This window comes from Ochotona curzoniae, unplaced genomic scaffold, assembly GCF_017591425.1.
Source record: "Ochotona curzoniae isolate NIBS_2020 unplaced genomic scaffold, NIBS_Ocur_1.0 contig_883, whole genome shotgun sequence".
NCBI classification, from domain to species: Eukaryota; Metazoa; Chordata; class Mammalia; order Lagomorpha; family Ochotonidae; genus Ochotona; species Ochotona curzoniae.
The window spans coordinates 30,870,001-30,894,480 of NW_024466599.1; the positions used below are offsets into that span (position 1 = coordinate 30,870,001).

General features: G+C 39.5%; 1 protein-coding gene across 1 annotated transcript in view; it reads right to left on the reverse strand.

The window, feature by feature from the left end:
• The window catches only part of THADA (THADA armadillo repeat containing), a 316,968-nt gene that overhangs the window by 208,317 nt on the left and 84,171 nt on the right, over positions 1–24,480 (reverse strand). The window lies entirely within an intron of this gene.

Genomic DNA, 24,480 nt, shown 5'->3' on the forward strand with positions numbered 1-24,480 from the left:
GATGTTGTAGTGCAGTGAGTTAAGCCTCCACTCAGGATATCCATATCCCATAGTGAAATGACAATTCATATCATAGTTACTCTTTTTTTAGTCCATTTTCTTATGGATGCATCCTGGAAGGCAGAAGATGATGACTTAAGCCCATGTCACTCACATGGGAGACCAGGACAAAGTCCCAGGCTCATTGCTGCAGTGAAGCTCAAGCTATATGAGGAGAGATCAGCACCATTTGGAAGAACTTTGTTTTTTTGTCTATCTTTCAAGCAGATGAAAATAAATAAATAAAAATAGACATTAAAAAGTACTTGTAGGATGAGTAGATACAAAAGTGTCAAAAGATGCTACGTGGATGTGAGGAAGCAATTACTACATGAATAGGTCCATACTGACCCAGTAAAGTCTCTTCTTAAGTCTCACACATGCTGTTTCAGTCACATCATGGCAGGTACTCTCATAGACTTGGTTTTACAGCTGGAAAGAGTTACAGTAGTTGCACTAGTAATTTCCAGGTCACATGAGCTAAGCACCGAAATCTCCAAAGTTTGAACCAACTTGGCATAACAGGTATCTTCCTCAAACTCAAAAATACAAAATTAAAACAAAGCCAGCTCCCATACAGTCTGGAAACCAGGACATTTGCTTCATGCTATATCTGAAAGCTTAATACCAGAAAAGTCAATAACAACCATGAACAGGGACCTTGTCAGATCACTGTCAAGGCATAATCCCAATCTGAGTTATCACCCGCTAAAATAAATTAAAGTCAAGAAAGTAAACATTTAAAGAATATTCACTTGTCTCTTGTCCAAAAAGGGGCTTAGAAAGAAGTTTTATTTTAATAAAAAATGAAAATAAGCCAGAAATATGAACTCAGATCTGAGGAACAGTCCCTGCGGGTCAGCTAGTCAGTGTAAGAAAGAGTTGGCGGAGCTCAAGGGAAACTGCTCCAGGGTGTGACTGTAACACCATCCTGCTCATGTGAAGATTTGGAAAATAGATTTTCTGGACAGACCTGGGCCTAACATCTCCACTACCAAGTTAACAAGCCAAAAAATAAACCTGGTACAAAGGTGCCCACTGGTTCCGAAAATAGCTGGTTGTTCACAGACTGCAAATACTCATTCATCAAGCCCTGGGCCGTGACAGGCACCAATCCATCATCAGCCAACTCAATGAACAGGTCCTGAGCACTATGTTAAATGTCTGGAAGGAGAGGGAACTGTAAGCCTCAAGGAACTTGAAATCAAACTTAAAAAATAAGACAGAAATGAAGGGGGGTGGGAAACAGAAATAAACAATCCAAAAACAACAACCACCCCACCCCCGCCCGCCTCAAAAAAACGAAAACCAAACCAAACCCACATCCCACAGAGTCTGTCGCTTCAGGAAGGCTGTGTCTCCATGGAGGAGACACAACCACAATGCTGACACTCAGAAAAGTAGATGAGTTACTCAACTATTCTGGGTGACACGTGACCTTCAAGAACGGCTAGGAAGCACTTCTTCCAGGGAGGCAAAGGGGAAGGAAGCGAAAGCGTGGAGAGGGGACAACAGGACTGCTGAGGCAGGGACGTGCAGGCCTATCTAGAGAAGACCAGGGCCCAAGGCTCTAGGAGAGCAAGCTGTACTGTGGGAGGCCCCAGATACCAAGTTAATGAATTGGAAACTTATTTCTCAAATACTGGAAAGCTACTTGAAGTGTTGGCAAAGGAGTAACATGATGAACTGTGTTTGGGTAAGTCTACATTGCCCACACACACACACACACACACACACACACACACACAAATTGGAGAGAAAAAAAATTTAACCATGTGCCAAAAGTTTTAAAACCAACATATTTTCATAGATATTTAAATAAAATCATACACCATGACTAAGTCTTAGATCATTCTGTAAATCACATATATTGAGTTAAGTGCTGTAACCACTAAAAGGTCCATTTTAAGAGCACCAAAAAATTATTTCTGAAAGGCAAATCCAGTTCTAGTTACGCCAGTTACCCTGCCCCTAACCTGACTAGGGTCTTTATTTTCTTGAAGCGTTACAGATTTCCTATGTACCTGGAAGGAAGAGCTGTTAGTCATCAATCTGGATGGTGTGGGTTAATAGGGTCTTTGTTCAGAAAATTTAATTACAGGTTTGAGCTCTGGATGAATGCAAAATGAAACTACTGGAGGGGACTCTTTCACTGCTGTTCACCCAACTGAGCACACCCTGGAACCTTCTGGCCTGTTCCTGGGTGCCTTTGGTAGGAAGCCAGTTTCTTCCCTGATTTCTGTGGCATGGCTGGCCTTTGTTTACCAGCTTCTCTGGTTTGAGCTCTGGCTCCCCTGCACCAATACTCCCAACAACAGTTCTGCAATCAAAGGCCCAGAGATGTTCAAACACAATTTTGGCAGTTCCATGTTCCCATAGAGGCTTCTGCCTCAACATGTTGTGAGTCTGTACCAACTCCAGGCTCAACAGAATTTTACCACCTCTGACCTACAGAGGCTTTGTAGAGGGAACACAGAGTTTAAAACCAAGCTTTAATTTACTTTTACCAAAAAAAATTTTCTTTGGCAAGGGATTATTTGAGGAAGGCTGCCAAAGCAAGGGAATTTGAAGCTGCATTTTATACCTTGTAGATTATCTCAGAAATGCCAGCAATAGAAACTATAAACAAGAGACAGAATAAATTACACTAATGACATTTAAAGACACCAGAGTTTGAAAGTTTTCTGAGCAACAAAGCAAGAAAAAAAACTCCGATTGCTAAAAGACCTGCTTTCCAGGCCTATAGGGCATTGATAACAGCAATATGAAAGGCATAAAGAGAGCCTCTCAGAGCCGTACAGTGAATGTCTGCAAGTGTTAGAAAAATCTCTCAGTTGTTTGCTCCCAAAGCACCATTTCAGTGATGGTAACATTTCTAATTTTAAAAAAGGAGAGCTTCTCAAATTTCAAATTCAACCTCTCTTGTATGTCCAAGCCTGTATATTTTTGGAGTAAAATAATATGTATGTGTGATACACAGAAAGTATTAGGATGATATTCACTTGTAAAACATCTAAACTCAGAATCAGTCATTTTAGAAACAAGATGAAGGAATTTTTCATTTTTCATACTTTCTGCCACTCCTTCATTCATGTAGCACACTAGTTATTACTGGGGGGGGGGGGGGGGGGAAGGACTCCAAAACAAAATCATGAAACAAACCACCTAAACCCACTCCTTTCATTAAAAAGCATTTCCAGTTCAAACTGCAAAAGGAACCATTCCTGCAGAAAGCAGATTATTTGGATAAAGACATGTGGTAAACATTTCCCAGGGAATAAGCAAATGAAGAAAAGGTCAAAGGCAAAAGTCAACCCAAGAAGAACTGCACCATCTCAGCAATTTATCAATTTAAAAGACAGCAACAGTTTGAAGTGGGGGGCTAGGGCAGGGAGGGAGAGGCACACAGGCCACCTCCACACATTCTCAGCTGAGGTTGAAGAGAAAATCTCTGGCTTCTCGGGGGGAGAATACCATAACATCTGTTCACTTGTCATAACAGCCACTCCGTTGATTAAGAAAATATTCTCTCTCTCTTTTTCAGAGCTGTTGGTTCATAATTACACGATTTCTCTTGAGCCTTGGTTTCCGCAAGATGTGTTTATTCTGCACATCTGCTCTCCCCATACCTGATTACACAAAGGTATCATAAAGAGCAAACCAACAGGTATAAAGAGACCAGCCCTCAAAACAGATCAAAGCAAACAGCCCATGGAGTCCTTTGGAAATCTTGGCTGGCAGCTCTTGTAAATCAAAGTGCTTCTAAAGCAGAAAGCATTCAACTACCGTATTTATATAGGGCGTGATTGACAGGTCAGTTATTAACTTCATAAAAACACAGGCAATGTTAACTAGCAAGAATGTTTGTTCTAGCTGTTCTATCTGAAGGAAAATGAAATCCAAGATAGAATGGCTTGCTCTCTGTTTCTTTTAAGTATTTATTTTAGAACTGTGCAGTATAAAAGAATGTTTTTTCAAGTCAGTGAACTTAAGCTATTTTGCTTACTGTTCTGGAATTTAAGTATGTTGTTATAATTCTTTAGAAAACAAATGTTACATTTACTAAAGGCAAATTCCAATGGTTTGCCGTGATCTTTTCAAGCCCTCAAAAAATTTTTACTCTTTTGAATTACTAAAATTAAAAAAAGTTTTACATTAATTAATCTTTCTTCCAGGAACCAAAATGTATCAAATCAAGGAATCAAAGAGCAGGAAGGCCTCGGCCCAGTGATCTGGTTACAGGCACAGATGCCTTGAACTGCTTATGGCAGCAAGACTAAAGTTTGCCAAAAGAGGATAAAAATATTCTGGTCTATAACCTATTATTTCTTTATTACTAATATGTCCTATCACAGATGGATCATTTATTGCCATAGATGGTAGTATATTCTATTTTTAAAATGCTCTTAGAAAATAACAGTTACGTGTAGATATATGATCAGGAATCTCACATGAACAGCCTGCAACAGTTTTCCTGGATAGGGCTTAATATGGTTGGCATCTACACTTACCCCAGTGGCTACTAAAAAAAATGTGAGCCTGTGACTCTCAACAGCTTCTAAAATAGTAGTCTTAGGGAACTGTATAGCACAGAAATTCAAAGGTCTTGCATTTATCCATCTATTATTCACTTTCAAACAATTTTTTTAAAGTAGAGGGAAAGAAAAAAGTTTTGCTTTTTTGAATTAATCAGTAAAGATTTTTAAGATTGAAATGATGAAAAGCTGGCATTTCCTAGCTAAATAAATGCTCATGAACTGGATGGTTGTTTATGTGTATTTAACAGCCTTAGGCTTTCCATGCAAACATAAGTTTTGTTAAATTTCTCTTGAATTAAATGCAAAAGCCTTTTTATTATCAAAATAGTCTACTCTTAGCAAAGGCTGTCACACAAACTGGATACCAAACACAAGAGCAAATCAGAAATTTCCAGAAAACCCTTCCTTGCTCATCAGTATAGTGCATGTACCACACTCCTGGTTCCTCCAGCATTCTTACAAACAACAGTCTTTCAGAACACAGAATTCTTACGAAATAAATACTCAGCCTTAGAACATGCCCTGGCCTCCTCCACTATCCACGCCACCTCCTTCCCCCGCAGGACCATATTTTCAAACTAGAATATTTGTTTTGACAGACTTCTGCTTGCTTAATTCTCTGGCAAAGGATTTCTTGTGCACTCCCAGCCAGTTATAAACATTTTGCCAAAAATATGCAACTCTTGGCATGACAAGAATAGGGAAGGGGGTTAAAAAAAAAAAAAAGCCTTGCCAGCAGACTTCTAGAATTAAAGATAAAAGCAAATACACTGAATGGACAGAATCTTTTCTCTTAACATATGATAATTTCCTCTTGCTTTCCTGCTTCTCACTGTCCTGCAGAAAACTTCCATTTGACAGTTTCGAGTACCTTCCCTACACTATATAAAGCAATGGGAAACAATTCCCTAAATCTTGGTTTCTAATTAAAGAACTACTTATCCAAATGAAAAATGTACGTTAGTTAATCCCACTCTGTGAGTAAATCTCCAAAACAATTTCTTAATAACAGTTTATCAGGAAATTAAAATCCATTGAACTTGTTTAATCCAGTGGAATACTTCTCTTTCATTATTTCTCAAGTTACATTTAAGGACCTAAACTCTAACATTTAACAATGCAAGATGCTCAGCCTTCCCCCACTGCCTTCAGAAGGGCTGGGCGGGACATCACAAAGCTCTCCAGGGAGAGCTTAGGATGTGGGTGTGGTACCTCCTCTACAACTACCCAGATTCTTGGGAGGCGTAGCCCACAAAGAAGTTTCCCTGCCTGGGTGGATTCAGGCACTTCCCAAACAAAACAAAACATTCCCGGATCCAGATTGCTGAAAAACTCAATCTCTGTTGAGAGATCCTCTTCCTTCACATATTATGTAAATGTTGGATGCCTCTTGAAATCTATCTTCAACCAAGTGATCTCATTCATTCCGCTGGCCATCCATACAAGGTTACTCCTTCATCTAGCCCATATTTCACTCTTAACACTAGACCGTGTGTACCTGCCAAGTGGATATGTCCCACTGGACATCCTTCAAATACCTCAAAACACAGGTGCTGCAACACTGAATTTGTTTTCTCTCCCACTAATCTGTTCTTCCTCCTACAACTTTGCCTGTCAACTGCATTGTTAACCCAGGAAACTGTCCAAACCAAAAATCTGCCATCAACCCACTATTTTTATTCTTCCCTGGTGCTCTAACCTATCGTCAAGCTTTGCTGAGTCTACTGTCTTAATATATCTAATCAATAACGCCCTCTTATCCTCCTTGTTCACTCTGTCTCTGACTTGAATGCAACATTCCTCTCTTTTCACCACTAAAGCCACCCAAGGTTTCCCCAAATATGTTCTTTATAAGGATAGTTCTTCCCAAAATGTTCCACAACACTCTAAATGAGTGTTTGACATTATGACTGAAGAGTCACAGTGCAAAACAGCGTATGAAAGATGTCAAGAAACCTGGGGCTAAAGAAACTCCCACTGGCCATGAACTGTCCGCATCTGTCTGCCTGGCTCCTCTTCCATCGACAGGTTTTCTTCACAAGGCTGACTTCCACTTATTCTTCAAGCTCAGACACTGACCAATCCTTACAGGAAGCCTGCCCGGACAGCATGTGCTCATCTGCACTCAGGGTTTTGCACCTCCCTTGGCATGCCTCTGTAAGAGAATACTCGAGCTGTTGGCTTGATTTAGAGACCTTTGGGAAAAGACTGACTCATTTATCTTCTAATGCCCAGCACATTATCTGACACATAGCAGCAGGTCAATAAACTCCACTGAGTAAATAAGTGCTAACAATACTGAAATGTATGGTGCAATTTACTCTGTGCCAGGGCCCTCTCCTAATCTTGCAAGCATAGTATTAACACACTTAATAACACAAAACTCCTCTGGGTTATTTTCTCCATTGGATACATGAGGCAACTGAGGCAAAAAAAAAAAAAAAGAGTGAATGCACCCCATTATTCCTCCAACAGAATCTCGGGTTTTCTTATCTGTAGCAAGGTAACCCTAAGTAACTTCAGTTCTTAGGAAAAACAGAAGTGATTCATCCACTTGAAAGTGATCTGACAGAACGGTTACTTGTAGAAATACTGCATACGACTGAATAATAAGGCTTTGAAGCAATGGAAAAATAAATGGGTTAGGAGGAATATCTGAATTTGAACACCAGCTCTGCTTCACATTTTCATATGTGCCATGTAGGAAATTAATAATCTAAACTCCAAGTATTTCCCTACCAAGAGAATATGAAATCAAGTGTGTGAAACCCATTTGTAGCCTTCATGTTATGAAGTTAGTATTGTATACTGAGGCTGCTACAAAGGCCAATAAAATGGAAAGAAGTGTACCCTTCCCACACAGCAAATATTGATGTTGTGATTACTGGATATTTCTATTTTTATTTCCCTTGTAGATATCTGGCCCAAATAATTAGAAACGGTTTCAAATATGCATAGGGATTTCTACCCAAACTTTAGAAACTTTCGATTACAATGAAGCAATTAAACCACATCTGCTTTGAGATTCACTGTACAGGGAAAAATAAGATAAATTACTGAATATTAATAAAAATGCTTGACAACAGTCTTAAAATTTTCAGCAAGTTCATGACCAGCACAACTGACAGAACTATCCACACCGGGGTGACTGTCTACACTCTTCTGTCACTAATGGAATCTTATATAATATAGCCAGTGCTCTCAGCCCTACAAACTGTGAACAGCTCAGTAGATAAATCTCAATAAGCCTCCACATCAAACAGACTGGAAGAAATCAAAAGACCGCTGAGCTAAGCCAGACCGGGCTGAAGTTTTGGTTTATTGGTTAACTGTTACACTTGGAAATGCATAAACTTTAATTGCAAGACTTGAGGTGTATGTAAAAAATGCCTGACTTAAGGAGAAATACTGATCAGAGCATCTGTCACTAGTTAAAAAACATGGAGATCTTTATCCAGGATATTTTTGGTTGTTTATAATTTAAAGAGATGAAAATAGCCAGTCACATGGTGACTAAACATGAATCATTGTTTCAGCTTTTTGAGAATGCTTGAAAATCCCAGGTGTAAATTAGGCAGTAACACTGTTGTTAATCCAAGTCATGTGAAAGTTAAAAAGGGGGAAAATCTGGTTTAGTTTATGACTTTTCGTGGTATTAACCATAGGTTTCTCACAAATATTAAGGAATATAGCACTCTGAAACACTATATGGAAAAGTGAAATCCGGTGGTAAAATTTGGATGTTTTTACCATTTTCTACTGAATAACTAACCCCCTTTGGTAGAACAAGAACGAAAACTAAACATTTTTTTAAAAGCCCTAGGAGAAAGTTCTCCCAGTAAAAGTCTAATAAAGATTTTAGTGAAAGACTGAAAATGAGGTCCACATCACTGCACCGGTCCCTTTTTAACTGCTACCCAAGCTACTCAGCGAAACTCAGTCAGCATTTACACAGAGCTTTAGGACAGAAAATTTCAAAATACAGTCCCACTAACTGCTTCAAATATGACAGCACAAAGCTAATTTACAGAAAGGGGAGAATATACAAAGACTGTGGCACACCAGGCAAAATCTTTAGGAAAGACAGAACAATGAGAGCTAGGACGGCCAACGTACGTGCTTCATTAATCAACAACAAGTTCACTACTACACAAGAGCTTCCCAAACACTAAACACCAGAAGATTCGTACTTTCCTGAGACCATGTTTATTCCCCACAAAAACTCTGTCATCATCCCATCTTAGCATAATGTGGAGATGAAGAAACTCTCCAAGTCAGAGTCAACAGTCAAATCTTGACATGCGTATCTAGCATTCATCCTTTGAGACACATCAATGGACACAGCATTTCATTGCTTCTACATAAGGCATATCCTGAATAAGGCTTGAAGTACAAGGAATGCATCAGACCAAGACGCCAATCTCAGGAAAGGGACAATCATGTTCAGCAGGACTTCCCAAAGGAAAAAAGATTTAAGCTGATCCTGAAGCAGGAAACGCCACAATACAATAGGTTCCTAGCTTGTGGCTTTATCCTGGCCCAGCACCAACTGCTACGGCATCTGGGAGTAAATCAGCAGATAAATTTCTGTCTCTCTCATTCTTTCTCCATAACTCTGCTTTGCAAATAAACAAAATAAATATTTAAAACATAAAGGAAATTATACATAGGTGATTCTCCCTAAAGAAATTATCTCTGCATGTTAAAGCACTATATAAATAAAGTTACCGCACTATTACTGATATTATAAAACAAGGAAAACATCAAGTAATAGTAATATGATTATCAAGTAAACTATGATTTGTCTATTATTAGGAATGCTAATTAAGCAATCATGAAAAATAAAATGTATAGTGCCTATGTAACAACAGGAAAAAGCCTTCCCATAAGCAACTAGTGGAGTATGCAGCCTATAAAAAATTTCTACAAATACATTTTCTTTAAAAAAAAAAAAAGATTCATTTATTTTTATCAGAAAGGCAGATATGCAGAGAGGAGGAGAGACAGAGAAGAAGATCTTCCTTCCACTGTTTCACCTTCCAAGTGGCCACGAATGGAGCTGAGCCAATCCAAATCCAGGAGCCTGGAGCTTCTTCCAGGTCTCCAACACGGGTGCAGGGTCCCAGGGTTTGGGCCATCCTGGACTGCTTTTCCAGCCACAAGCAGGGAGCTGGATTGGAAGCGGAGCTGCCGGGATTAGAACTGGCACCCATATAGGATCACAGGGTGCCCAAGGCGAGGACTTTAGCTGCTACGCTATCACACCAGACCCACAAATACATTTTCCTAAAACCACAATACTCATGGATATAAAAAGTGTCGAGAACATACACCAAAATTATGATGAAGGTTTTATATGGGTAAAAAGAAACAGACTATTTCTAACTTTTCTTTTCCCCATATTTTTCTTAGTTAAGCAGATACTACTTTCAGTGTGAAGAAAGAGACCATGAAGGGAACACAGTAAGGCCAGAGCAGATTCCTGGAAGCAATCATACAACACTATCACCCAAAGGGCTCTGAAAAAGTCTAGGGCTCCTACTAGACTTAGCCAATCTGTAAAACCAATAGTATGCTTGTGGCAAAGAGAAAAATATTCCAGATGAAGAATCATTCTTTTGAAAAAAGGAAAAAATAGCTCCTCCATGGGTCCGACATGGAACAGGAGGAACTGAGTGGCAAAAGTCCAGCTGTGTTAAGAAAAACAATAATAATAATAATAATAATAATAATAATAAACATAGGAGAAGAGCTGGAGCCTCCAGGCCTACTAAAAAGGCACATGAGTTCTTTTTCAATTCCCAAGTGCACTCATGTCTCTAACAAACCAAGGTTCTCCCGAAGTAAGCAGGTCCGAGCCCCACAGACACTACTGCTCAATTACTATTTTTTGTCCTCCCCTCAGAGAATACAAATATTCACAATTACATCACAGAGCACCTGATTCAAAAGAAAACACATCAAAAATTAGAAAGTTTCTCTGAGAAGTCTGTTTTAAGTCATGAGCACAGGTCCAAGCATTACTAATCCACAGGTTGTGGCACAAATCTCCTAGAACATATGAGAATAAATCAAATGCTTACTTCTTGGCTGTATGAAATCGTGACAGTATTTGACTCCTAATGATCAATCTCTTCTTTTTTCTTATAATTATTGCCATTTCACAATGAGCGCCATCTGGTCCTTATTCTGTGTCTTTTGATTGCTTTTTAATTAATTTATTTTCATTTGGTTTGAAGAAGCAAGGAGTGAATGCCAAAAGGGGGAATGAGAATGATCATGAGAGAGAGAATCTTGTATCTTCTGACTGACTATCCAAATGCCTGCTAGAGTCAAAGCTGGGCCAGACCAAAGCCAGGGGCCCTGGACCTCAATCTGGATCTCTCACATGGATGGCAGGGACTCAGACACTCACACCATTACTTTCCTCTTGCAGTGTGAACCCCATTAGGCATTTGGAGGGAAAGCAGAGGAACCGGGCCTCCAAGCTGACACTCAGAAAGAGAAACGGGGCATCCAAAGAAGCTTCATCTCTGCATCAATTGCCTACACATGGAATGCTCCCTAAGAACAGGATGCACCTGCACCGCCCTCATGTCGAGCACGAAGTCACACATTCAGTTCATGCTCAAAATCAGATCATGCCCACAAATTCACTGCAGGTTAAATTTAAAAAAAAAAAAGAAAGAAAGAAAAGAAAAAAGAAACATGATTCCATTATTTTGATTTTTAACTGATTCTTTAAAGAGTGATAGCACATTCTCGGCCCTGAAAAATCATTAAGCTTAAATTAGGAATGTGGAAATGGACACACGAGCAGAAAGATTGTTAGATAATGAAACACCCACAGAAACGCCATGGATCCCGTGGAATTCAATGTTCATGAACAAGCCAGCCAGTCTGGCAGAGCATAAGGTCACAACTCTGAAGGCAGTCAGGGTTGAAAGCATGAAAGATCAATAATCAAGTGTGTAAGAAGGGTGTGGTCTGTGACTGGTGCCATGGTGTAATGGAAGCTAAGCTAAGCATCCACCTGTGGCAGTGCACCAGTTTGAGTTCCAGCTACTCCACAACCAATCTGGTTCACCTTTATGACCTGGGAAAGCAGTAGAGAATGGCTCAAGTTCCTGTGCCCCTGCACCCACATGGCTGACCCAGAAAAAGTTTCTGGCTCCTGCCTTCAGATAGGCTCAGCACCAGCCATTGAGGCCACGTGGGAAGTGAACCATCAGACAGAAAATTTCTCCCTCTCTTTCTCTCTGTGAATCTGCCTTTCAAATAAAAAGAAATAAATCTTTAATAAAAAGAAAGGCATGCCCATCTATGGAAATGCTACAACTTATAAATCCTCACGTAGCAAGTGAACTCCATTTTTCCAAGGACACAAATGATACAATGGTGGCACTGCAGGGAGCCCACAGAAATTGTTGACTTCACCAATCAAACACAACACTTTTAGGATGATAAAAGTCCTGAACTCTGTTTAAGGCGCAGTCATGCCATGGGGCTGCCATAAAGCTGTGTATTTGTTTCCATTCTATTTGGAAGATTCAGAGACAGGGAAAGACAGATCTTCTATCCGCTACTTCACTATCTAAACACACACAACATTCCAGGTTGGGCTAGGCCAAAACCCAGGAACTCCATCTGAATCTCCCATGTGGGTGGCAAGAGCCCAACTTCTTAAGCCATTACCTGCTGCTTCCTAGAGTATAGACTGGCAGGAAACTGGATCAGAGGTGGAGAAGCCAGCGCTCACAGAAGGAGATGTATGATGGAACAAGAATTTCCCAAGTAATGATTTAACCACTCTAACAAATGCCCAACCCAATTCCACAAAATTTAGAAAAATCATTTGACTTAATATCATTTAGTCCAACAAACAGGTAATCAGTGCTGTAATATACAGGTCAAATTCCAAAAACCAACATGAACATTCTGCTGGCTTGAAATTAGCCTTGAACCAGTAAGGCATTTCATATTGGAGAATTGTATTTGGGAGCATAGAAATGTGTTGCATTCTATTCAGAATTTCCAATTTAATGCTCTGCGAGACATGATTCATATTTAAAATGTATACGTAGTTCCTAGGTGCTATGGTTGGGATGTGATTTGTCACCCAAATATTTCTATGCTAGAAGGTTGGTGGTCAATGTAATGGTATGAAGATGATGGGATCTTTCAGAGAAAGGGCCTAGTGGATGGGAATTATATCATGGATGCTCCACTCTCATAACCAAATTAATGTTATCTTACAGGGTTAGTCCAGTTTGGATTAGTTCTTATGAGAGTGGGTTTGTACAGAGCAAGGTCACGCATGCTGTTACAGAGCTTGGCCCTTCTGCATATGGTGGTTTCCTTTTCTACATTTCTGCTAGAGTGTGACACAGCCAGTAGGGCCTCAGCAGGACACCAGTACCATGCAGCCAACAGAACCATGTGTTAAATGTACCCATTTTCTTCATACATACCTAGCAATAGGTGTTCTGTTATAGCAACACAAAATGGACTGAAGCACAGAGTGAGGTTTTGATAATGCAAACCATTTATGAGGAAGAATTCAGGAGTTGGTGCTGTGGAGTGGCCAGTTAAGCTGTCATCTGCAACTACAACAACCCATACAGACCAACATCCCATTCCAAGCCAATTCCCAGCTAATTAATGAGCCTGGGCAAAGCAGTTAGGGATGTTTCACACATGGGAGACTTTCAGGCTCCTGGTTTTGGCCTGGCCCAGCCCCAGCCATTAAAGCTATTTGGGGAATGAAATCAGTGGATACAAGATTGATTCTCTCTCTCTGTCTCTCTCTCTCTTGCTTTCTCTCTCCCTTTCTTTAGAACTGCCTTTCAAATAAATAAATAAATCTTTTTTTTAAAAAAAAAACGAGAATCATTATTCATATAATAATCATTTACCAAGATACACAATATATCATGCCTTTTAAAATTTGTATTAAGAAAATATATAAATAAAAGATAAAATATTTTCATATTGGGTGAAAATACTACACGTTTGTTCTTATTTAAGTTATCATTCTTACTGAAAACACTAACAAAGCTTTTGAAACAGCCTAGAAGGATGTAGCAGCAGACATCATTAGTTGCCTAATCAACATTCATTCTCCCACCCTCCCTTCCTTTTGGTTGGGTATTTACTCTTCTCCAAGCAGTCATCTGCTTCAGGGAGGGCTGGCACCGATCCTAGGACCCACCTAGAGAATCCTGATTAATGTAAGCTAATTACGGTGGATCCATCTCTCTCCAGGAATAAGTTGAGGCATGCTAAGAGGTTAAGTATGAACAACAATTTGTACTGTAGGGTGTGGGGTGGGAACATAAAAACACATACTGGAGGAAGTAATCTTGCTTTTAAAAAGAAATGGAGACACACAAAAGCCACTGAATGTTGGCAGCCCTAGTACTTGGACAAGATAACAGGAACTGCAGCCATTTACAACCATAAAGCATATCTGTACAATGGCCATGCCATCACCCAAAGGATGGCACAATAGAAATATGGGAAAAACTTGCATCATTGACAAAAAACAATCTGCCTTCGAGCTTTCTGGTTGAAAATGAGATACTTTTCATTTTTTAAGTTTTAATTCAAATTTTATATAACTTGTAGAAAAACATGAAAACACTCTAGCAGTTTTACTGTGAATGAATTTGAGCCTAAGGTTAAATATTAACAAATATAGCTATGACTGAGGGAATAATGGATGACAAGAACAGAATATAAGGAGTACGCAGTATTTTAACACATACTGAATGAAGGTACAGAACTCAGCCCTAAAGAGAGGTCCTAAAGCCTTACCTATGGTGTTTCTTCTTCTTAAGATTTATTTATTTGAAAGTTTGTAAGAGAGAGACTAAGAAACAATGAGATACCTTTCACCTGCTAGTTCACTCCCCAAATGGAAAGGTCAAAGCCAGGAGCCAGGAACGTCTTCCAGGTCTTCCACGCAGGTGGCAGGGGCCCAAGCATTTGAGCCATTGTCCACTGCTTTTTCTAGCCATTAACAGGGATTGGAAGTGGAACAGCCGGGTCATGAACCAGCGTTCATAGTGGAAACTGGAGTAACAGCAGCTTTACTCACTGCACCTCAAGACTAGCTGCCACTTACACTGTGTTTCAGAGCTGGTTTATTACCCTGTTGCCCTCCCTATATGCTCTTCTTCCCAACCCCACCTCCATCCCAGTCAGAAAGGTTGCCTACTAAGATTGCTACTCAGTTCATCCACTGTGCCACTTTTTCCCCGTACCAATAATCATGTGTTTGGGAAAATAAAAAATTAATCTAATTTCAAAAACACAACAGAAGATTCTAATGCAGAAGTTTATTCTCCCAAAGAGGAACTTTAATTATCACAAGACTTCAAAGGTCTAAAACTAAGTTTTCAAAGAATCATTACCTACCATTTGTAAAAAACTATTTAAATTTTTATTTGAATAGTTGTCATAATTTATGTCTTCCTTTCTCATTGATTGTGGGGTTCCTAACAGTCAGAAACATGCTGTTCACCTTTCTTTGTAAATATTTCCTATGTATCTTTGATGAACATAAGATGATAAAAATGATATTTGAGAGAAAAAAGAGAGATATATCTATGGTCAAATAAGTCAAAGAAATATGTATCACATGCTACATTCTACTCTTAAAGATTCACAAAACACATTATAGCATGTTAAATGTCCCCAAGTTAAACGTTAAAGTCCCTGTCACAAAGGAGCATATTTAATCAGTATTTCTAATGAGAAGAACACAAAAATGTCAAGGTCTGCAGTGTGGTGTAGTAAGCAAAGCTGTTGTCTGGAACACCAAGATTCCATATGGATGCTGATTTGTGTCCTGACTGCTCCAACAGCCTGGGAAAGTATCAGAAATGGGCCCAAGTGTCTGGGTCCCTGCAACTGACATGGGAAACACGGATGAAGCTCCTGGCTCCTGGTTTAGAATTAGTGAAGGGAAGATCTCTCTCTCTCTCTCTCTCTCTCTCTCTCTCTCTCTCTCTCTCTCTCTCTCGTTCTCTCTCTCCCCCTCCTCCCTCCCTGCAATTTTGACTTTCAAGTAAATAAATCAATCTTTACAAGAAAGAAAAATAAAAATTTTCAATAGATATCTCTTAATCTCTTAGGTAAACCAGTATCCCATAAAACACAAAACATATTCCCTCTTGGTATGGCAAGTACTTAGTTTTTGAGTGGCAAATGAGGGGCTACAGCAAGTTAAGCTACTACCCATGATGTTGGCTTCTCATGAACAGCTATTGGAGCCCTGGCTGCTCCACTTCTGATCCAGCTCTAATGCACCTGGGAAAGCAGCAGGACATAACTTAAGAGTTTAGGTCTCTGCCACCTGTGACAGAGACCAGATGGAGTCCAGACTCCTGATCCAGTTAGCCCAGTGATGGTTATTGCAGTCATTTGGGGGAATGAGCCAGTGGATGGAAGATCTGTCTCTCCCTCAATCTGTAATTCTGCCTTTCAAATAAACAAATAAATGTGCATTTGTTTTAAGTGAAAAAAGGGATACATACTGAAATAAGTATATCATGCAGGAACCAAGGTTTATCAATCTACAGACAGGGTGGGTCAATCTTGAACAACTCTCCCCAAGGCCTTGCATCACACTCTCAAGCCCCAGCAGAAAATGACATAGAATGCAGTCAACCTCTGACATGGTCCCCAAGTTAATGATTTTATCATGGAATACTCTGACACCAAAATCTTCTAAACACCTACTAATGCCATGTACAACTCACACTTGTCCCCATGAATTGTCTGTTTTACTCTCAGTACCTATTACAGCACCTAAGTGAGGGTCAAGGGATAAGTGAACAAATACTTCATCACATCATCTCTACCCTAGTGTGATTTGTTAACACATGCCCCAAACTCACCATCTTCACATAACCTCATCAATACTACCCTTCTCTGGACCTATCTAAATCCTGCCCATCAAGTGCAGATTCAGCCCAGACTGCTGCATGGAATCCTCACCTGCTGCCTTCATCCTCATCTGAACCCTTTCATCACAGTCAGGACCAGAGTTTGATTCTAATATTTCCTAAGCTAGCTAATATGTTGGATTTTTGCACCACAAACAATAAACTGCTGAAATTCAAAACCACATCATAAACTACTTTTCTGCACATAAGAATTCAAACAAGCATACAAGGTACACAATAAGCATTCAATGAACAACAACAAAAAGTCGGGCCCAGCACAACAGCCTAATGGCTAAATCCACGCGTTGCAACCAGCAGGATCCCATACACTAGTTCATATCCTGGCTGTTCCACTTCCCTTCCAGCTCCCTGCTTGTAGCCTAGTAAAGCAATAGAGGATGGCTCAAGACCTTGGAACTCATACCCATGTGGGAGACCTGGGAAAAAGCTCTTGGCTTTGGATCAGCTCACTTTGGTTGTAGCCACCACTCCCAAGTGAGCCAGCAGATGGGAGAATGGGAGCTCTTTCTCTCTGCATCTCTTCCTCTCTGTAATCTGCCTTTCCAATAATAAAAAAAAAAAAAAATCTTTTCTAAAAAAGATTATTTAAAAAGTCTATTGTTTAAAAAAAAAAAAAAAGAAGTTCTATGTATAGCAATAGCTGAAAATTGCCAGAATTTCTAAACTTACAACAGTCACAGGAACCAAGTCCTGAACAGAGTCAGATATCCAAGTTCTAACAAACTGCTTCCTCTGCTTTAGCCTCTGTGACTCTGCATTTGCAGCATTTCTCTACAGGAAGTGAGAGAACACAAATAGTGCTTATGAACCCCTCGTTAAATGGAGACTTGATCTCACAGTCCTGGAAGCAATCCTGATGTCTTGAATTATGTAATCTGCGTATTACATTATATTAGTCTGGCTCATATAAAACATAAGCTACAAAAATACCAAAGGTACGAAAAAATATTTACTCATGCTTTTACTAAGATGCAGAAGGAGGATGCATGCATTGCCAAAATTCCATAAAACATGCTCAAACTAAAGCAACAATGCCTTAGTCATTCAGGAAGACAATGGCCTGCGGCAGTCCTTAAGAACAAAGATCACTCGGTCCATGCAAAACTCAATATTCAAGAACACAATCAGAATTCCCACTTCAAGTTCATGTATTCTTTACAAAAACTTCTTTTTTGGTTACAAAAAAAAAAAATTCTTTTGTGGCTTTCTGACCTGCAATCCATGAATCTAAGAATGAATAAAAACTCGAAACATAAAACTCTATAATGGGCCAAAGTGTCTTTATAGGTATCTTAGGGGCCAGTTCCATGGCACAGTGGGTTAAACCTCTAACTGTATGTAGAGCTGGCATCCCAAATGGGAATCCATTCAAGTCCCAGATGTTCCACTTCTGATCATCCTCCCTTCCAATGTGCCTGAGAAAGTAGCACAAGAGGGCCGAAGTGTTTGGGTTCCTACATCCAGGGAGGAAACCCAGAGGAAGCTCTAGGATCCTGACTCAGGAGTGGCCCACATCCAGCAGTGTGAGCCATTTGAAGAGGAAATCAGTGGATCTTTCTCTCTTTCTTTTCATCTCTCTCTGTAAATCTGCCTTTAGAAAGTACATGTATCCTTTGAAACAAGGCTGGTATTTTATAAGGATATTAAAGGTTTGTAGGAAAATAAAAGATTTAAATTTGGCATAAAACCATTTGAAATCCATGCATCATTTTTTTAATAATATGAATTTTCCATGAATTTTGTAAAGAACCCTCAAATTATCATTTTCCAAAAATACTCATCACTTACATCTAAAGAACCACATGGAAAGGCATGTATTTTGCACAGCAGCTAAGATGCCAGTTAGGATGCCCACTCCCATACTGGAGTGGCAGAGTTCAGGTCCCCACTTCACTTCTGATTCCAGCTCCCTATTAATGCACACCTTGGGAAGCAGCAGGTGACAGCTCACATGCCAGCTCTCCACCACCCACGCTGCACACTCAGATGGAGGTCTTGATTCCTGGGATTAGCCTGGCCCATCCCTGGCTGCTGTGGGTACATGGAAAGTGAACCAGCAGATAGACGTGTGTGTGTGTGTGTGTTTCTTTTCTCTTTGTCACTCTGCCTTTCAAGTAAATAAAGGTAGAAAAATGGAAAGAAAAGGAGAGGGAAAGGGGAGGCCAGTCTGCATGTTCTACAAACTACAGAAAATGTATAAATAACATCTCCAGACCATATCAAAATATCCTGATTCTTAATTTCGCCCATTACTATTTAAAATCTTATGATGGAGGCCAGCATTGTGGTGCATGGGTTAAGCATCCATCCGTAATGCCAACAACCCACATGAGCACTGAGTAGAGTCCCAGCTATTCTACTCTGAATCCAACTTCCAGCTAATAATGCCTGGGAAATTTGGAAAGCAGAAGTTTATCTGAGTGCTGAGAGCCCTGCATCCACATGGGTGACCCACATGGAGTTCCAGTCCTGACTTTGGCCTAGTTCTATCTTCAGCGGCCATTTGGGGAATGAACCAGCAGATGGAAAATCTCCGCTTCCGTCTCTCTACCGGTAAATCTTTTTGCACCAACACTGACACCTTTTTGAAGTGTCATCTTTAGTTGCCAACCAGAAAATGATGATTCCTACCTTTGGTTTTCACAATATGTTAGATACCTTGAGACACCTGTTCTTCCCTTACCTCTGGTGGCACAAAACAGTGGAGTTAGGGGAATGGGAGGCAAAGGGTTGGTTGTTCACTGAGAAAATGGCCATTTGTGGGTCAAAAAACACACAACCCATGTTAACTTCCAGCATCCAAAGAAAGGGTCTTAAAGTCACTGCAGAGCAAACTTGTCCTCTGGGCCCTTACAATTCCTGTATGGGTTCAAGTTCAGGTTTTGAATGAAGTACCCTTTCCTGCAGAGTTTGACAACATAAAATCTCAAAAGCCAGACTCCACAAAGATGACTCACGGCTCTAGAAGGGCTCCAGGCTGCGTTGGCGTGATTCAGCACGCGTTCTGCAGGTGGCACTCGAGTGGCTTTCTAGATCTGCCACTTTCTAGCTGTATGACTGTGTTCTCTACTGTGAAATCAACTTGGTACAATCTTTCTCCCAAGGCTGTGACTAAGGCTTATATTAGACCTATGAAAAGCACGTGACACGTGACACGTGACACGTGACAAATAGAGCACAGGCCCTCAAGAAACACTGGCTCCTTTCACAATTTCTTCCTTCCACACCAGTGGAACAGAGACTCCAGCACAACACACAGCTGCCATCTTCTGAGTCCACATTGCCAATTCTCTTGGCTTAGAGAATATTTCTGATTCATTTCTGGAACCAGTATTCAGCCTAGGGCCAGGCACAGAATAAAAACATAATAAATGCATGCTAAATGGGGGAAAAACCCATTGGGTCTGTGAACATTAACATTATCCTGGTCACAGTAAAAAAAGATCCTGATTTTCAGTTTGGTTAAATAGGCTGTTGCCATAAGCTACTATATAGTTCAAAGCAAGCGAATTCTTCTCAAATAATTACATTCTCTAAAACACAAAAACCCAATTGCCCTGCAGCTCTCAATTTTAGTTTTGAGAATCCAGTTCTTCCCCAAACAATGGAGTGGGTAACCACAGAAACTTGTGGAATCTCTTTTCCTAGAAAACATCAAGAACAGGAGAGAAGCCAGTCTGTCTGGAAATGGCTTCCAAATCTGCCTATAAGCAGGATGAACTGGGTCAGATGCCCTTCGGAGAGTCCTTCCAGCCCTACTCTACTAAGATGTTAGAAAAATAACTAAAATAATTCTGTCATTTATAGTCAGGAAAATAAAATAAATTTAACATCTTTTAACAAGTCATTGAAAATAATTTTCCTTGGACCTAGAGAAGCTTCTACAAAAACATTTTCTTTCTGAAATTGTACTAAACCATTGAAAGCTATTAATCTGAACCTGAGCTCTCTTCAGTAAGAAAGAATGCAGAATGCACTTAACATAAGAAGCAACATTATTTTTTTTAGTTCTCTTCACTTGCCTCCATGGGACACATCTACTAAACCTCAGTCTTACAAAAACAAAACAAAATAAAAAACCTACTTCTCTTTGAATACTCCATTCAATTCCCCTATTTCTGAGTTTCTAAGGCATACATATATATATACTCATATTACATTGTCAGGTGATTAACTGAGCATGTCTTCTTTTTTGATCTAATTCAGAAGTAACAATTCCTTTCTCCCTAGCCAAACTACGAATTCATCAACTAAGGTCCAAGTTTTATATTCCTCATGTACTCTTCCACCATGCAACACTGAGTTAGTGATAAATGGTCTCCTGTTCTTATTGGCTCACTTACTGATTCAGAATGGAGGGAAAGGAAGGGAAAGCACAAGAGTCACACTGTACTACTCTGGATTGGAGTGCCTGGATGAAGTTTTGGCTAAACAGACAGTTCAAGTAAAAAATAATAATAATAATAATAAGGCTTTTCAAAGGGCTATACATAGGCAAATGCCATTCAGCTGGGACTAGCTTAGTTGAAGGTTAACAAAAGCTAGAGGGATATACCTAGATCTTAAGAACACAATGGTTTAGCTCTGGCCCTATCAGAAATGAGGAACCCAACTCCCACACAGATGCAGCCTTTAAGAAAGCACAGCACATTTCCCCAATCACAGAGCTTTGCTGGTTCTGACTTTACACAGAGCCAGTTATTCATTCTGTCAAGGCAAGTCAAGTAAGAAACAAGAAATAAAAGGAACTCTGAAAAATTAAATGTAATAGCATCTGAAAAATACTCAGGTAAAATTTGCATTTTCTCTTTTTTTAATAATCCAAAGAATACATCTAGAACAAAACTAGAGGGCCCAAAAGTTCCAATGCCACAGATTCCACCCAGGGAGGGAGACCCCTGTTCTTCCTTTATATAATGAAATGAGAGCTTCTTACCTCTACTACATGATGGACACTGAATATTTTACAAAAGTTGCCATTATTCTGGAACATGACTGAAAGCCTTTGCTTAGGGAGATTTCAGGAACAGCACAAACTTTTTGCTTAAACAGAAGAGCAGTGAAGGCCTAGAACGGTTAACTAACCTGTTATCCTGACTGCACAGGAACAAAGGCAGCAGCAGAAACCAGATTTCCTATCTCTTCTCTTGTAACAAAATTTACTTAATTCATTAGGCAGGTTATTTCTGTATGCCTCCTATATGCCAAACACTGAGCTACACAGTAGGTACACAGAAATGGATAAGATAATAACCCTGTTTTTGAAAGCCACAGTGTAACAGCAAAACAAGGGCTACAATAAGAGAAGCAGTAGCAGGAAGAAAACCCAAACATATTTCTAATTGCCTATCACTACTAACATTTTTTAAAAGAAAAGGAAAAAGAATTTGTGATGGCTTGCTTTATCCTCACAAGAGCTTGCCAAGCACACAGCCCAGATCTTAGTATCCCTGGTATACAGATGGAGAAAATGAAGGACAGCATGGGTAAGGGAGTCTATTAAGGTCACTTCCCAGAGAAGCGTAATGCCTAGAAACAAAGTTTGTTTACTCCAAATTGACTTTTCCCCCTACTAGATGGAAAAGGCAGATGTTCATTTTTTATGTCTAATTCCCTTCTGACCAAGAGCAATGGTTTGCAAGAGTGTGCACAGGGCAATCTGTGGTCTCAAAGCAAACTCAACAGCCTGTGAGGTGTCACCAGCTCAGCTTAGTCTGCGGCTAAGTAACTAACCAACAAGACATCATTATTACCAACTTTTATTATTTTTATTATTACCAGTATTTTTTTTTTATTGGAAAGTCAGATTTACAGAGAGGAAGAGAGACAGAGAGGAAGATCTCCCAGCCATTGATTCACTCCCCAAGCAGCCGCAACAGCTGGAGCTGCACTGATCCAAAGGAGCCTCTTCTGGGTCTCCCATGCAGGTATAGGGTTTCCAGGTTTTGGGACATCCTAGAATGCTTTCCTAGGCCACACGCAGGGAGCAGGATGGGAAGCGGGGCCACCAAGATACAAATCGGGGTCCATATGGAATCCTGGCATGTGCAAGCAGAAGACTAGCCGCTAGGCTATTACATCAGGTCCAATTACCAGCATTCTTAAAAGTGACCATTATTCAGACACATAACAGATGGAAAAGAACCTGCCCTTGGGGAATTAAGATTATAGGGAATAGGCAAATAAACATTTCAACAAGTGACATAATTAAACAAAACAACACATAAAAAAACACCCCAAACAATGGCACAGTTAGGACAATAAAGGTTTTGCAAAGCAAATCTAATGGGAGTTGCCAAGAAACCCTTCAAGGGTTAAACAGAGACCAGGAACCTTGTGTATAAAATGAGACAAATCAATCTTCAGATTACTGAAATAAAGGCCATCACAGAGAAAGTGCACATTTTAAAAAAAGCTTTTCATGTCCTAATTCCTTCACTTCACTTTGCATCTTTACTCAAAACAATCCTACAAACATATACCTCTTCCTAGGAAAGTTTTATATCTTGCAACATTTCCTTTCCAAGAGGAATAAATTTATAATGAAGGTTTGCATCAGCATGATTGGTGAAGATTTAAACTTGCTCTGTTGCCCTGTTCTTCCACCTTTCTCAGACACAAGCTAAGTGAAGCAAATCTGATCACTTGTTCACCTCATAAAATGCACATACATGGTCAAGAATCACTTCATGAGGACTAAAAGAAAAAGCATTCCTTCATTTTTCAAGCTCAGTTTTAAACATTCATCTCACTTGTTTGACAACCTAACATTTTACTTTTTTCACTACTTTGCATGGCCCAACTATTTCATATCTTAAAATTACAGTTATTACCAAAACAGACAAAATTAAGGAAAAACAAATGTTAGTGAATTTAAGTAGCAGACATAAGTTGTCTAATAAGTGAAAGAGCAGAAATTATAAGCATCCAAAGGAGTAATGTTTCACCTATTTCCAAAATAAAAGAAAGAAAGAGAGAAAGAAACAAAGAAAGAAAGAAACAAAGAAAGAAAGAGAGAAAGAAAGAAAGAAAGAAAGAGAGAGAGAGAGAGAAAGAGAGAAAGAAAGAGAGAGAGAAAGAAATCAAGTTAGCCAGCCAGCCTATGGTATTTCCTGATTCTACTCAGGGAATTCATAGGTATAGCCAGTTACCTCCCTCTTAAATATAGCTGGTGAATTTTATAAGGTGGTAAGTAGCAATTCAAATGATAATGCAGAACTACCACAGGTTTCATTAGAATTGCCACCAATGTACAGTAAGATTCATTTCACAATATTTTTCAATTCCTATATTCCATAATATTAGCTAATTACTAAGACTAAGTTCCATTACAAGAAATTACATTCCTTTGAGTACACAATAGCTTAAACTCTCACTGGGAAGAGTACTAACTTCTATAGGGAGCTGAGTACAGGCCTGAATGGCTCTCCAGACCCTCAGGGGTCAAACTGGACCCTAAAGGAAGTAATTACACATGCAACGACAGTGACATCTAGTGTTAACAACTGCAAGCCACCCAGATTATCTATAAGTCCTTGAAGGGCTAAAGAACAATTCAAAGCTTCTCTTTAAAAACAAACAGAACTTGTTAATGACACCTCAAAATGGTTCCATGGGTTTCCTTCAAAGCATATTAAAAAAAAGTCTTATAAAGAAAAAACATCTTAGAGAGTATACTAAAGACCATAAAAGTAAAACGCATTGTTTATTCCCCATAGTCAACTTCTGTAACTACTCCTCAAGGTAATGGTTTAACACAAGGTAATTAGGGATCTGTTCTGATGACTCTATTAGTATACTTACGAAACTAATGATACAGCACAAGCTAGTACTTGCTGGTTTTCTTGATCAAGAAGAAGTAATTTAGGATATTGCAGGGATACTTAAAGAAGATGCAAAATAAATAAGGAAATAAATGAAATAAAAACTCC